At 38.6% G+C, this 17,555-nt stretch overlaps 1 protein-coding gene across 12 annotated transcripts in view; it reads left to right on the top strand.

The window, feature by feature from the left end:
* Positions 1-17,555, top strand: part of LOC122870684 (teneurin-3) — a 422,149-nt gene that overhangs the window by 186,455 nt on the left and 218,139 nt on the right. The gene's annotated exons all lie outside the window — the stretch shown is intronic.

A 17,555-nucleotide genomic window follows, 5' to 3' on the forward strand; every position in this document is an offset into this window, starting at 1 on the left:
TAGTAAATAAGGGTTTTGTAGAACACAGATTGGCTACTAACACATGCAGCAAGAATACACCAATATAGGCATTACACTGTAGTCTTCTTTCCCACCCACAATATCTGTCTCTCTTTGGCTTGGCAGATATCTGAAATTCTTCATCACTCATTTACTTCTGTTCTTTGTCATTTCATGGTGGATGTATAGTGTCCAATTAGCTTGTCTGAGCTCATGTCCTGGGAGTTTCTGCCCAGAGTATATCCGAGCGCATCAGTGCAAGCTGTCAGGACTCAACCTTACAGACTGGCAAACCCAACAATTAGGTGAAAGCTGCATAGAGCTGCAGACTAATTTGTTGAGTTATTTGATGAATCATTTTATTCAGTGTCAACATCAACAATATTGCTTAATGGAGCTTTAAATTACAGGGTCGGCAGGGTAGTGTTGTTACGATAGCCGGATTTTCATGTCAGTTCCGATGCTACATAAAATATCTAAAGAAGATTTAACACTTCACAACAAATAAGAAAGAACATCAGGCTGTGTCACAGAGAAAGATTCTGCGAGGGTATTTGACAGCTTTATAGCAGCATTTCTGCAAAGATTATGTCAGTTGTCTGTCAGCTCTGTAAGCCAAGTTGCTCATAATTGGAAGAGTCTTGAAGGAGTGTCATGATCATTTAATGCTGTTGCCATGTTTTCACCTGTTTGATTGCCTGCAGTGGACCTGTCAAGAACCAGACTGATGCTCTGTTGGCTCAATTCCTGATGCCTTTATCCAACCATCAGAAGTAGCTCAGAGGAGTCAGGCCATTTAATGTAATAAATCTATTAGTAATAAACTGTGTTTTATGACTGGTTGAATTCTGGCAATTATAAATTCCAAGTCATCTATACCAAGTGTCAAGTGTGGGGAATAGGGGGATAAAAATGATGATGTATAATCTCACTCATTGTAGGTCTAAGGAAAAATGACCCCAAGGATTAAACATTTCTTTTTTTTATGTCAGTCATCACTGTTTCTCCTCGTCATGGTCTGAAATGGAAGCTGAATGAGCATGTCTGTACAGATGCAAGCCTCAGTGAACACAGTTCACAGAAAAGGGAGGAGAAGGGGAGTCAGACAGAGACAAGGAGACATGATGGCTGTGAGAAAAAGTGAGGGATAAGGAGAATAGGTAGGTTCCCTGACACCCCCACCCCCATTGGCAACATGAACTCTCTTTACTCTCATTCTTATAAAACAGATTTGATTTTAAATGAATAGGGATAGAAGGAGGGATAAGTTAAGATAATAGCTAGAGGCAGAGGGTGAGAGGTAACTGAAAAAATGTTAGAGATCATATACGCAAAGCTCATATGCACAAAGCACACAGAGAGAAAAATACTAGTTAAGCTAACAGGATGAGAGAGTCTTTGCTTTGTTAGGGGGTGACATTTTTGTGAGAGCAGGAATAAAAGAGAAAGTTGCAGAGGGGGGAAAGATTGGAGAAACAAGAGAAAGTTAAAGAGAATAGCAGAAATCCTTTTGTTTGGAGTGACGTCTCAGGCAGTAATGCAGAAATCTCTGTGTTTTGACAATTACATACTTCCAAAAGAGAAAGAAAACATAGAAAAGCCCAAAGAGAAAGCGATATCACTGCGTTTGAAGTGACATATCTCTAAAACAGAAGGTAAAGAAAAAGAAAGAGAAACAGATACGGGGAGCAGCAAAGCCTTATTGTTCTATTAAAATGCTAATACACTGAAATGATCTGTTCAGTCAACTGCTTTGTTCTTCTATATGTATATATTCATATGTGTATGTGTGTGTGTACATACATATATATATATATATATTTTGTCTTACTCCTTAACCTCACACACACTCACACCACTCGGAGGGTAGAAATAGAGCAGTGGATGGTACACACTGCTTCACACGCGCACACACACACACCACACGTCTGGCAGTAGACTTCCATGTGAAGTGACAGCAGGGTCAGCGTTGGCATTTTAACTGCTGACCCATTTGTCTGGATGAGGAGCATTCTCTTTGTCTGACAAACACACACAAACAAGAGTGCACTGCTGCAGCATACACACAAACATGAAGAAAAGCATGATTTAAATCATAGCTCCACATTTCATCGAGTCTTATATTCAGCCCTCAAGACTACTTTTTGAGAGAGAAGTGCACTTGTTTGCAGTGTGCATTGCATCTATTCACTTCTATCATACACACAACCTAAGCTGGTGTGTGTGTGCATATGCACTTGTGTCTGTGTTGCAGATAGGTACATGGTGCGGTAGTAACTGCCTACATGACCCCATCACTTCATATTCTGTTGGTTCAATCGATCTTGACACAAGTAGAATTAGATAGAAAAATCAAAGCATTAAAATCATCTTATAAAAGGCTCTGTGTGTCCGTGCACCTTTTCAGAGCATAATTATGAATGCATCTCTGTAGAGCTGATGGATTATGTAGCTCCAGGGAAGAGTATGCATTTGGTTGGGCTATCTGGCCTATATGTCAGCCTTTTTCAGTCACTCTGCAGATGTTTGGGTTGTTTGACCAATCTGGGTTTTCTAAGGTTGATACTAGATATTCTAGATATTTTGAAATTAAAGCCATTGGCTGCTGATAATAAAGCATAATCAGCCAGAGGCAGAAGTGAACCAAGTGGCTGGTTAGGACCAAACAGCCACCAAAGGACCCTCAACAATTATTATTATATGTATTTATGTATTTGATATTGTATGTTTTTACTGTTTGCTTATTTGCATATTCCATAAAAGGGAAATTACACAGAATAAATGGTTTTACCAAGTCATTAGTTTTTATATATATATATAGTTATAGTTCATTCCTGATGTAATTAGAGTTACCGTCCAGTCATATTGATATTAGTACAAACGTAACGAATGTAACGATAGTAACGATATTGTGATGTATATAAATGTTTTTATTTTATTTTAAATGAAAAAATTGTCAAATATTCACAGCTAGCAGCTCAAGTTTAAAAAAGGGGCTTTTTAAAAATGCCTTATCGTTCCAGTTCTGAGTTCTCAGCCCCCTTTGCTTTGTGTTTCAAAATGTTTGTTGTATGAACATATTTAATGTACCTAGAATTTTTGCAGTGAAACAGTGGTGTGGTGTGTGTGTGTGAGAGAGAGACTACGTCCTCTATCTAAATGTGTAATGATAATTTGGAGTTCAGCGTGTGTTAGACTAATCTCTTACCCTTGAACTACTGTCTACCTGCACAGCAATAAATCATCCTGTGTGTGTGTGAGTGTGTGAGTGAGTGACTGTAATAAATCACTTTCCACAGGTTTCCTCCAGTGCTGTGCTGCAGTTTTCCGATCATAGAGAGAGAGAGTGAGAGAATATCAGACAAAGCAGGAGTAAAGGCAAAACAGAATGGGTATGAAGCAAAGAGAGGGAGGGGAAGAGGGGATGAAGGGGGAAAAGAGAGAGAGAGAGAAGCGAGATATAGCTATGTATGGATTCACTCATCTCATCTTGTCCTCATTAACATGCATGCGGACAAACACACACACACATACACACTGTTGGATGTAACAGCTCGAAATCCTAACTTTGGCAGTGTTCATGTAGTAAACCAGGGACTGGAACCCATGACCCCGTCTATCCATTTAGCTCTCTATACCATCCACTAATTATTTCTCTTGTTGGGTTAATACCTAACATGCATCTGTTCAGATGTGTAATCTGTGTTATAACTGTGTGTCCAATATAATTACAATAATCTGGGTTTCATTTTCAACAGCTGAGTAAATTCAGTGAATAAAGAGAGTATTTATTATGCAGAATACAGTAGTTCAGCATCAATGCTGTGTAACTGTGATGATAATAGGTTGTTATTTCAGATATGTATGACATCACAGCGACTAGTTACATGGAAGTACACATATGCATGTATTCTGACCATTACCATACCTTTAGATTCCAGTTTTTGTTTAAAGGAATCATACTTTCGATTTAGACCCATTTTTTAGATTTACATAACACAGAGTTAACGCAAGTGAAATGTTGGTGATCATAAACAGAAAAGAGTGGAAGTCGGTTGTGAGCACAGTGTCTATTCAACACTATAATAACCACAGACTGAATGGCATGTGTCACATGTCGCAGTTATTCAGGCAGCATGCAGCTCCAATCAGGATAATTATGAGTTAGTAAAATATAGACGATTATTTCAAATGGTGATCCACATAGTACCATCTGTTCTACACACACAAGCAAACTTGTGTCTGTGTGTGTGTGTGTGTGTGTGTGTGTGTGTGAGAGAGAGAATGTATGTGCACAATCAGCCATGCTTTTGTGCATGCGTGTGTAACCTGCTACAAAAAGGAGCAGTCCCAAACACATCCATACAATGCAGCTCTACACACACACAATCACTTAATGTACTGTATATATTATGTACACACAAACACACTGTGGTAAGGAAAGAAGACAGGAAACTGAAATAATGAAATAATGTGTGCTGGACACACATACACAGACATTGAGAGATTAATAATTTCACTGACAGATGAGAGATGGATTTCATTTAATTTCATTTTGGTCAGTGACCAGACCAACTTGACACAACAGAAGTTGGGAAAAACACTAATGTAGCACAAAGTCTCACTCCAATGCTGCATTTTATTTATTTATAATCCACCTACCCCACCATCATTGTTTTGTGTACAGTAAAAGCATGAAAAAAACATTATTCACATTCAGGCTGATCTGCTGAATCTGTACGACATAGGAGATATCATAACATACAAACAAACTTGTATAATGAAGATATAGTCTATTAAGAAAATAAAAGATAAAACATACCCTTGAGAGTCAATTAGTGTTTTCCAAGACTGTGATTTGACAATGAGCTTGATTGATCATTACTGAAACATCACAAACACAGAACATTTTAGTGGAAGTCCTGCCACAAGGAACATGGTGAAACAGTCCAAGACATGTTTCCATTTGACAAATTGCTGATTTTGTCCAGGTACTGTATGATGTGAGTTAACACAAGAAAATGAGTAAAGAAAATTGCACAGAATATAGACAATAAACGTTAAGGCTTGATTACTTTTGATCTTGGCTTAAAAGTGCTGAATGTACCAAAGTTTAAAAGCCAAATTTAGCCGCAAGCAGCAATTCCGAGGTTCAAGCCAACACAGACCGTTTAGTCTGTTTAAAGTTTAAAGCTTTTGATCTAGACCTGGTCAAATGTGGCCTAGATGTGAAAAAAGCAGTGAAATCTCCCTTTTTTGAATTTTAAAATAAATAAATAAAATTAAGAAAACAATCAATTTCTGATTCATAGTCTGATTCGTGTTATGCCACACACATTTTTTGCATTTGTAGCACCCCCTAGCGGTTAATTTGAATGAAACTTTCATGGTATGTTTCAGGTCCTTATGTGGACATATCCTGTATCTTTTGTGATGATTGGCCCAACGGTTGTTGACTTCGGTCTATTTATGTGCTGAGCCATGCCTCTTTTGAAGTTCATTGGTCAACATCTTACAACTTGTGATAAGCTTCATCCAATGATGATCCGCCAAAAATTCTAAATGGCAGAAAATCTAGTTAGGCAGACTGTAGTGGTGCAGGAGGCTTTTTTGTAGAGCACATTGAGCTGGACTTGTGAGAGAAATTTCAAGTCATTCGGAATTACGGTGTGATAGGCGTGGCCTGTTCAAAATTGCATTTTTGGGCCTTAATTACAGCGCCAGCATGTGGCCGATTGGGCTCATATTTCTTTGGAAGCACATACACATCATTTCCAGTTATTGAGCCAAGTTTCGTGTTTCTAGCAAATTCTAGCTCACAGCAATTGGAGCGTTTGCGACAGACAACAAATAATAATAAATATAGCTGCAAGCAGCTATTCCGGGGTTCAAGCCAACACAGACCATTAGATGTTTAAAGCTTTTTATCTGGATCTGGTCAAATGTGGCCTAGATTTAAAAAAGCTGTGAAATCTCAATTTTTTGCATTTTAACAAAACAATTTCTGATTCATAGTCTGATTTGTGTTATGCCTCACACAATTTTTGCATTTGTAGCGCCCCCTAGCAGTAGATTTGAAGGAAACTTTCACAGTATGTTTCAGGTTCTCATGTGGACATATTCTGGAAGTTTTGGGATGATTGGACAAGTAATTTCTGATTTATAGTCCGATTTGTGTTATCCCACGCCCATTTTTTGCATTTGTAGTGCCCCCTAGCTGCTGATTTGAATGATACCTTCAGGGTATGTTTCAGGTAAGTATGTGGACATGTCCTGTAAGTTTTATGATGATTGACCCAATGGTTGTTGACTTTGGTCTATTTATGTATTGAGCCACGCCCCATTTGACGTTCATTGGTCAATATCTTGAAAACTGAATAAGATATCAACAAGCTTTATACAACTTTTGATAAGCTTCGTCCAATGATGGTCCACCAAAAATTTGGCAATAATCGGTTTTACGGTTTAGGTGTCAAAAATGTATTTTTCAAAAAATTCAGAATGACGGAAAATCTAGTTAGGCGGACTTTAGTGGTCCAAGAGGCTGTTAATCATGTTAATCGGAAAGGCCTATGTGGCGATATATTGATTATATATAGATTTTTTCATAGTTTGAAAAATATAGAGTGATGGACTTCTGAATTGACCATTGGTTGCAGTGAAGCAAACTTTTGTCACACATCAGTGGATGTGCTGAAAAAATTCAGCTCTGTAGGACGTAATGGTAATTTTTTGTGATTTTTTTTTTTTTAAAGTTTGGAATGTGAAATGTCTAGAAATGTACATGTTGTAATAAACCACTCACTGCTCACTTTAGTCAATCATTACCAAATTTTCTGTATCAACTGAGTCATGACCCTAGATCATGCAAACTGAATGTCGTGCAAATCCATGCAGCTGATTACGAGATGTAAACGCGCCACCTAGTAATCGCTTGGCGCCAAACTTTGCACAGATCATCAATGGGGCATGGGAAAGGACTGGCCACGGTTTCGTGTTAATTGGACAAACCTATGTGGAGATATGACATGACTTACTGTTTTACTGCAACCTACAGGAAGTTGTTCCTTTATAACTTGCGCATCAAAATTCTTTTAATAGCTTTCGATCATGAGGGTCCATAGATTCTATGTGCAAAGGTTCGTGTCGATCGGACTCACAGCCTAGGAGGAGTCTCAAAAAGTAGGTTTTGCATATTCCGCAATATTGTGGAAAAAAATTATAGGCAGAAATGGGCATGACTTATATCACGTGATGCAGCTCAATTTAGGGAACACATGCATGTAAGGTTTTCGAAAATTTCAAAAATCAAATTTCAAAAATCATTAATAGCCAGTAAAATGTGTATTTGCAGATATTTAGGCGGATGTTGCTTAGTGGTAGAGCGGGTTGTCCACCAGTCGGAAAGTCGGCGGTTCGATTCCAGCTTCACTCAGCCCACATGTCAAAGTGTCCTTGGGCAAGACACTGAACCCCAAATTGCTCCCAAGGGCTGCGCCTTCGGTGTGTGAGTGTGTGTGAATGATTAATTAGTTTCTTTGTACTGATGAGCAGTTCTGCCATCAGTGTATGAATGGGATGAATGCGATATGTAGTGTGTGAAGCACTTTGAGTGGTCAGAAGACTAGAAAGGCACTATACAAGTACAGTCCATTTACCATTTATTTGTTTCTTCTCAGAGTAGTTGCTACAGTCATCACACCACCTTTTGACTTTTTTCTTTTATTTAGTGCTCCATTGTATGTTGCATTACAAAACAATGGTCAGATCATTCAAAGCAATTTTAGTGTGCATGTTGGCATTTTGAAGGCCCTCTGTGTATGACTTTAAAACTACTAACCTTGCTGATCTGACCGGGGTTCATCACTGCAATACTTGAAATAATTGTGCAATATTCTGTGTTAATACTGCTGTGCAATATACTCTTTTCAGTTCATTTATTGATATTTATTCATACTTTTATTACTGCTGTGCCATATTCACTGTCTCATAATAATCTTAATAAGCTAATCTTAACTCGACAGTTCATGCTGTATTATTTAGTACTTGTATTATTACATTGTATTATTATATCGTACATACTTATCATCAACCAGTAAATCCACTTTGTACTTTACACTTATTTTAATTTTATACTTATATCCACTTTGTACTTAATTTATCTTACCTGTATTATAGTGTATTATATTCTGATTTGCTTAGAACTTCTATCCCTGTGTGCACTGACGTGATAGTGAGCTGCTGTAACAAAAGTTTCCCCTCGGGGATCTATAAAGTATTTCTGATTCTGATATGTAATACTGCACAAATTTTCCACACACGATTTTTATGAAAAACATTTAAATAAATTGAAAGATGCAATAATTCTATATATTAACATTTTTTGTCTGTTTTTTTCGTATAGCATTTTTTCTTTGTGAACATACTACATGCTCAAAACACAGCCGAGCCAAAATGACAAATGAAACAGAGACATACAGAACGTCTCTTGTCTCCCTTGTTCACGTCATGCAAATGACTCATTCCGTTTCCTACGTCAGATCCATGGACAGTGAACAGGTGTCTCTCGCAAACAGTGTTGTTTTAATAGTGCTATCTGCATACACTTTACACTATAATTTCTTGGATTCCACACACACACACACACACACACACACACACACACACACACACGCACACACACACGCACACACACACACACAGAGAGACTCAACTTGGAGGTCACTGTCAGCCTTAAGGCAAAAGCAGAGCAGTCACTCCAGCCACACTGAGGAAGTGTCTGTGTGTGTGTGTGTGTCTGTGTGACCTGCTTTGTCAATGAGGTAGGGTTTTCAGCAGACACTATTGTGTGACAGTGACTGCTCCTTTTTGTAGCAGTTTATACACACATGCACAAAAGCATGGCTAGCTGTGCACAAAAGTGCATACACACAGACACTTTACTCCTCTGTGTGCAACATGAAGCAGCCATCTTCTGGCCTCTCTGTTGCCTCAGGCCCAGTTGGCTGCTCACACTGTACATATTAATGGATACAGGCTCAATCTATTCTGTTGAAAAGAAAAGAAATTGACGGAAAAAATAAGTGGATGTAACACTTTTATTGAGACTTACTTAAAGAAAGACAGGCCACAAACATGAAATGCAAAAGTGTGAGTGGAGGATTTTTCAGATTTGGAATTAAAGAACTCTGTAATTCTTATAGTTTGTGCAGAAAGTAACTATATGGACACCTCGTCTACTATCATTTCAGTAAGCACTTTCTTACAACGGCATGATGTTGTGCTTATAGTCAGAAGTGGGTGAAAAGGAGTCCACAAATACTCCAGTTCAGTTGGCTTACAGTTGTTAAATGAATATCTTTAGCACTCCACAATACTGCTTGAGTATGTTTTAAAGTGTAAATGTGATAAAATATTAAATGCATCAATATCTATTAAAAATAAACTACCAGAGAGGGTCATCTTGCTCCAAAAACAGTCAAAGCCTCTAAATGAACTATAATTAGAAACAAAATATTGAATTTCAATTGGCCAAAAAAAGGTGAGGATACAATAGAGCTAAGAGGCTTTAAAGCAGTGTAACGGCAAGAGATGTTACGACAAACCAACTGACACCAAAACCCATTTATAGCACCATTTTGCATCAGGGCAAAGAAAAGTTCCAAAAGGTACAAATGGGATGTGTATTGGTTTTATTTATGTCACAGAAGAAAACATGAAACCTAAGCTCATCTGGGTTTTGAAGGGTGCCCCGGCAGTGTAGAAGAAGTAAAAATTGCCTAACACCACAGGGACTTGGATTCAGTCCCTGGCTGTAGTGCTTCTGGCTCAATCGGGCATTCCGATTACGTTTCAGCCAGGAAATTTATGGCTTGAAAGCCAACTAACTTTTGGATTTTAGGACTCAAAAGTGGACTGCTCTAGGCCTTAAAGTAGAGCCAACTACTCTGTGAACATGGGGAATGTTTGTGATTGTGGCCCTTAATCATGCCCGTTACTCCTGTCGTGACACATTCTAGTCTGCTGTCAGGCAAGTAATTGATAGCTCCTCCTCTCCTGTGTTGGATCTCTGTGTGTGTGAATCCTGAACATCAATGCAAAATTGCAGCTCTAGGAAGTTCTCATTCTTTCATTTTGAGGTATTTGATGCTAATAACTGTTGTTTAACATGTACATTTTGGATAGCTAAAAAATGTGCTGTTGTAAAACTCCATTGTAGCTGAACTGGAAAGAGTTGTAAAGCGGGAGTTCCTGGTAGTATTTTTCCCCACTGTAAATTACCATTTCAAAGTTTTCTTTTGATGATATTCTCAATGTTCCTCAACAAGAGACCTGAATAATTTAATGATACTACAGTTTTATGTTATGGCCATGCATTTTAATTATTTCAACTTTATTTTTGAGAAATCATGTTTTTTTCTGCCAGTTTGATATTTCAGATAGCTGATAGATGTCAATACTATGATAACCATGAGCCTCAGCTGCCATTGCCATGGTGAAGAAGCCAATCAGAGGCCCGAATCCGAGCTGTAGCAAAACACAGCACCCTAAATGCCAAATTCACCCAAAATTGACCCAGATTCTGAAGTGAAAGTCTATTTTCAGGTTTCTACAAAATGTAAACTTTAGCTTCCTTTTCTTTGAATGGATGTTTCTTACCAAAATGCCCCGTAGGAGTTGTAGTTGACTTATAAATTTACATTTTTATGTACACAATCTTGTACCTTTGACTTTATATCTCAGATATCCAGATATGTTCGAACACAGTTGCCCATGTTTTTGTATTGATGATTAAACCAAGAGAGTTAAATGTCCATCTAAGCCTTGGGAGTACTCCAACTGTCATCTAACATTGTCTATGCAGAAAATGAACAGGACTTTTACTTCTGGAACCCTGGATGCCCAAAGTAACTCCTCCTGTTTCACCACTCTATATCCTAATAATAAAACAGCATCTATATGGGCAGTTATCAACTGAAATACTCCTGTATTTTTCTTAAGTGCTGGAGAGATTTGTTCTTTAAGGACATCTTGACAAAAATGAATAGAGGAGCTCAACAATTAGTACATGAAGCGATGCACATCAACAATGTTGATCTCACCATTTTCCACTTCCTACCTTTGTCTTTGAGAGACTAGGAGATTTGGTTAGCTGGCTGCTTTGTGCTCTCTGAGGAGGCAGACAGACTGTGGCTGTTGAAAGAGAGGGTAATGTATTGCTCTCTGTTGTGGTGTCCTCTATGGATAGACCTAATTTATACCACACACGCACGAACAAATTATTCCTCCAAAGGACACATTAGCAGAAAAAAACTGATGTCAGGGGACAGGGCACTCCTTGTGTGTGGGTGTGTTTACATGCTCATCTTTGCATGTGTGTGTGTGGTTGATTATACACCTGAGTATGTCATGGAAATATTGTGATTGCTCTACATTTCCTTTCCTATTCACACTGGCAATGTAACACCTGTTATGCAAAACACCACAGCCTGGATTAGCCTGGTTGCCAGATCCAATGAATCACAGTCAGCACTTTTTGTTTAGCCATTCTGGCGCTTCTCTCTGACATGATTTTGTTGGTCAGTGTTATACCAATCAGAGCAGCGCAGAAATCAAAACAAACTTGCAATCAAATCAGACTGACAATAAAAGTGTCAAAATAGTGGTTGAGTTTATGTGGTGGAAGTTTCTCTTTAATTTTTCACAATCAGTTTCTCCTCTACACTCACATACAAGTCAAGGACTGTGACTAGATGGTTTTAGCATGTGTCTCTCCATCATCATGATTGTTATTTAACTGTGCCCAGGGGACATAGTGGCTTAACACTAGCTTATAGCCCACTAGAGCAAAAGTTTGACATGATCTGACAGACTCATAAAAGAGAAAGACAGAGATAATGAAGGAGGGAGAGTGAAAGAGACACACTGGCGAGTACCAACTCTAGCCCACTTAAGTCTCTTTTTAGTCTCTCTTTCTTGTTCTTTATTTTCACCCTATCCATCTGTCTCCACAAGATTTTTAAGGTGGGACAATAATAAAACAAAATCATCTGGCAAGAAAGAAAGAAGGGCAAAGAGTCTTTCCACAGTTTTACTCTTTGTCTTTTTTTTTTTCCTTGTCACTGAACCAAAATTATAGTCATCAGTGTGTGTGTGTGTAGGCATGCACTCTACCAGGTGAGCTACCAGGGTGCCCCTCATGTACAAGGCTAAGTTCTTACCGCAGCCGCCCGGGTTCGAATCCAACCTGTGGCCCTTTGCTGCATGTCATCCCCCTCTCTCTCCCACATTTCCTGTCTCTCTTAAGCTGTTCCTATCAAACATAGGCAAAAAGCCCAAAAAAAGGATTGTGCATTGTGTTGTGGCTATCAATTTGGAACTCAGATTAATAATTAAATTAATAACTGTAACCAAAATTACCATTGATAGCTAGTAGGGTGACGGATATGGAGTTCAACATAGCAGAGGTTGGCAAATTACTCACTCTTGTGCAACATAAAAGAAACCAGCATAATTATACACAAGCATTTATTTAAAAAGATAAACAAAGACAAAAACACAATGTGAAGTCTAATACTAAACTACAGAACACAGGGCGTGTGAGAGAGTGCACGCAGGTCTGGGTGTGTGCCAAAAGGAATGTGTGTGTGTTTCTTTTGTTCTGCCTTGCGTGCACGAGCATGAACCCACATGGTCAGAAACAAAGGAACATCTGAAGCAGGAGCTTTAAAGTTTCTCTCCGCCGTGTGTGTGGTTGTGTTTAAGTCAAATTAGAGGTGTATGTGTATGATCTGTTTAGGATAACAGTGCCAAGTTAAAAAGGAGTTAGCATGCAAACACTACCTATGTGGAGCATAACATAAATAATATCAACTTAGCATGTGGCTACCAAATTAACAGATAAACACGTTACAACAACAAACCTCAGGAAAACACATTAGTACATGTACATCATTAACTAAACAGTCCTGTGCTTAGCCAAGTACACGGTTACTCTATGCTATGCCCAGTTGTTACATTACCCGTCCGTGGGAGGGAAAGAGAGGTGGCTTTGGTGCTGCTGTTAGCTAGCGGTCAGTCTGTTGTAGACGAGCCAAGCTGGGAAGAATTATGGTTCCACTGTGGAATCTTCTTTTTTTGTGCAGCGTCTGCTTATAGAGATCGGAGTGAAGCCAGTCGCTCCGTCTGTGGTTGTCCTTACAGAGTTAACAGCTAGGCGTTAACTTGCTCGCGCTCCTGTTAGCATGTGAAGTTAGCTTGCAGGCTTTGTGTGTGGCAGCCGCTTGCGCTAAACTTGGTTGCAGAGATGTAAGAGGCCTTCGCAGCACTCTGGTAGATCAGGAGACTTCGGTTCAGCTACATGTTTCTGTTCCGACCAGATCACATGCCGAAGCCAGGAGTTCAGGTGGGTGTCTGCTGGTGAGCAGCCCACACTGAGAGGGGGCTGACCACAGCCGTCCGCTGCTGTGAAGGATTCCAGGAGAAAGCGAGGTAGAACAATGCATCGCTGACCCTTTTATTGACCTGGTGACATCCGGGTCACAGGTCAGACTGGCCAGACCTGCGTTCAGTGGCTCTCAGGATTGTGGGACAAAAGAGAATGCAGTTAATAATCACCCAAATTAATGAATTCATCTGTAGTCCCAGCAATTGTATAGAGAGGGTGAAGGAATATGCAGCCATCATCTAATTAGCACGTATGTGATGGTCTGGCTTGATGCCTTGTTTATGGTTTGCTACACACACACACACACACACACACACACACACACACACACACACACACACACACACACACACACACACACACACACACACACACACACATACACTTGGACATTGCCTATTTAGCAGGACAGTGAACATGCACACATATACATCCTCCCAATCCTAGATGATGTTGGTTAACATGACAGAGTTGGTCTCCCCCTCAAAAACTCAAGTTAAACTTTATTTATTATCTTTTGGAGAATGAAGACATACTGAAGAGAGTCTGACTTCCCTTTCCATGCTATGAGAGGTCCTGCATGTACTGAGGACCCACAAATAGATTCTTCAGTTGGGTTAGTGGTTCTATATATAACTAATGACTCAAAGAACCCTCTGATTTTGTAAAGTAGCTCCAGGCCACATTTTCTATGTTAAATTGCAGCCATCAGATCAGCCTAAATCACAAAAGGGGTTTCCCATCACTGATTGAGACACTGCAGATTCATATATCATACATTATGCTATTTCTGCTGTTAACTTTAAGTTATAATCCTTAAATTGTCATTATATTTAAAAAACATTTTTATACAATTTATGGTGAGCTTTTTTCAGCAATAGCCAATCAATGCATTTAAATTTTGTTATTGCCTCTAGTAATTTTCTTTATTACTGGTGAAGTCCACCTTTCACAGTAGTAGTCTCTTTTTTTTTTTTACTTTTCTGTAAACAGATATACCAGTTACTCTTGTTCTGTATCATTTCTGACTGAGTACCTGCTCAAGTCATGTTTACTGCCCCCAGTTATCGATATGTGTGATTTTGAATATAGCTGTGGAATGTTATTAGTAAGATACACTTACTGTTACCACCATTAACCCCGGGTATCGTCGGCGGTAAGAGTGAAATCTTAAGAATTAAAACCTTACAGTTACACGTCAAAATAAGTCAGTCCAAATGGCTGCTAACAGCAACAGGTGCAGTTTACTGATCTCACTGCACTGCATTTGACACTACTCGTCATGTTACAAATGTGTTCATCTAAACTGATGTTACACTTTATGTTATTTAATATTGTAAATTACTTTTAGCTGTCTATTTCAACTTCTCTGCTTGCTTGCAACTAGTTTTCATTCACTCTCAATCACAGCACATGGTGTTCAGTTGTTACAACTGACTCAGGTTGGTTGGAGGTGTTATTTGTAGCTAGTAATTGGTTACTGTGGTTTCTGCCTAAACACAAATATGTGGACATATTAATTTTTACCAGATCATAATTTCTTTCTTTTTTTCCTTTTTTTTTTAAATTAGCTGAGCTACTCTACAATCTTTCCACGTGCCTCCTAGCAACTGCCGGAGAGAACCCAGGGGGTACTTCTCTTTCTCTATTGCAGTGGCAGATTTCTGGTTGGGAATCACTGTGCAACACAACAATGTGCTTTGCAATGGTCCACACCTGTAGAACTATTTCTGGTAAAAGTGAATATAAGGAGTCTGGGAAAATTGGCCCAATCAGACATATGACTCAGTAGACCTGATATGTACTGTACTATGCAACAGAAGGTATTGAGTATGTAAACATAAGCAAACCATTTGAGACAAGCATTACATCTGAAGATATTCTGTCTTGTGATTGCAGCCTCCTAGACATAATCTTTGTTACACTAACTATGATCACAACAACAGAAATGCTGTTTTCTTCTTTTCCTCTGTACTGGGAAATTACATTAACCAACAGAATACCAATAACTGCTGGGTGGCCATTTAACTGCTATGTAGTATGTACCCTGTTTGTGTGTTAATTCATATGTGTATGTGTCTGTGTGATTTGCATTAAAGCTGCAATTAAGAAAAACTACCAAATATCAAACTGATTGTATTTGATAAATCTTTGATATAATCGCCTTTTAAATTAAATGTCATTTATTCCAACAACAAAATTAAATGCCAACAACCAAAATTTGACATAAACATAAAGAAACCATTGTCAGTCATGCCAGTTTATTTCAACTGACAATGGTTGATAACAACAGTCCAATGCATACTTTATATTTTAAACTTTATTAATTCAGTTCATCATTTGAATGTCCTAAGTGCCAAGTGACAATCAGTTTGCACTGCTGGCTGATGTACATCTATACTGTCTTTAGATGATTGAGAAGAAGTCCAACAACAGTCACTCATTTAAGGGCTGTGATTGACTTACTCAATACTCAAGTGTTGAATCTTGAATTAATACTGTAAGTGGTTGTAGTATATTGCATCATAACTATAAATTAATTCTTCTTCTGCTTCTTTGGTCAAGTTTAAAAAGCAATTACTGTCAAGATTTAGTTACTTTAACTTGTGATGATTTGCATTAAAATATAAATTTTGCTGTTACTGATTCAGTGAAACTTTACAAAGCAAAGTAGAACACACTTACTGTGCTGCACAGCTGGGGGTGACCAGTGTGGAAGAGAGTTCACAGGAAAATAGGAAGAAAGATAACAAGTAGGAAAAAAAACTGCAGAGAGAGGCCAAGAAAACAGTGAGAGAGAGTACAGAGGGAGCTACCTCAGGACACTACAGAAAACGGATCTGTGTGTATGTAGGTGTGTGTGTGTGTTTGTCTGCCAAAACCAAGCCAAGCAGGGATGAAGAATGAGGAGGCACTGAAGGAGCCAGGTGTTCAAAACATACAGATACACATGCACACATACACATGCTCTCTCTTCAACATCTGGGGGAGATCTAAGGTTGCACTTGTTTTGCGTGACAAGGTTACTAGAATAAACAGCTCTGCAGATTTTCCATTGAGGCTAAATAAACCAGTCAGTTGCTAAAGTACTCAAGGGGCCTCTTGAGCCACCGTCTAATCCCAAAAATATATATGTTTTGTTTTCAAGACTATATTTAACTTGTAATCCACAGAAGCAAAAATTTAGAAAGATAATTACAAACAAGCCACATAAGGGAAAATTAATTAGTAATAAGTCACACAACAGAATGTGCCTGTTGCACTGCTTGCAGCTTGATATGTTTGCTTGGTTGTTTTTTCTCCATGGTTTGAATAAAGCCCTTTCTTCAACATTGATTACAGTAATTGAGGTACAGAATTGAATGAAGTTAGCATTTGCCAGGATTCTGTGTAGTGCTCTTGAGTCTGTTCTATTAGAGATTTTTCTTTCTGTGTGTTTGTATGAAGTTTATTCTTCCCATAAACTTGAAGTAGAGAAGAGATAGGGAGAGATAGGGAGGGAAATATACAGTACCTCCTAGTGTAAAGCTGCAGGCAGCAAATTCCTATGTGAAAATACTGTACTATACACCCCAGGTTTCATTTAACTTTGGGGTTTATTGAAAGACTGATCACCAAATTAATTTCAAATAATTAATTTCTAATAATTTATTATTAAGTTATTAATTTGTGATTGCAACTCTTAAAAGACATTCCAGTGTTTTTCTTGCCTTTCAAAATGAACTGAAAATGTATCATAATTACATTAATGTGTGCTGAGTTTTTAAAAAAAAGCAGATCAGGAGCAACAAAGCCTCCTAAACACTTCATTTCTGGAGTCTTGGTTGCTTCATTTCAGACACTAGAACACTTCCAAGTCTTTGAAGTGCCAAGTTGTTCTGCCAGTTATTCCCTCATGATGTGAATGCAGCATTACCTCGTTCCCTCAGGTACTGTGGGGAGATGCCAGGAGGCACGGAACCATTTGATAGACTGAGTATTTCATTGCAAAGCTATTTTTACTCCATTGATCAGAGCCTTTAAAGGATATTGTCTTGATCCAGAACAACAAGCTCCCAGACAATCATAGCTGAGCTTAACACCGTGTCCCCACGGAGCAAACTGGACA

Source organism: Siniperca chuatsi, linkage group LG3 (assembly GCF_020085105.1).
Source record: "Siniperca chuatsi isolate FFG_IHB_CAS linkage group LG3, ASM2008510v1, whole genome shotgun sequence".
Classification (NCBI taxonomy): Eukaryota; Metazoa; Chordata; class Actinopteri; order Centrarchiformes; family Sinipercidae; genus Siniperca; species Siniperca chuatsi.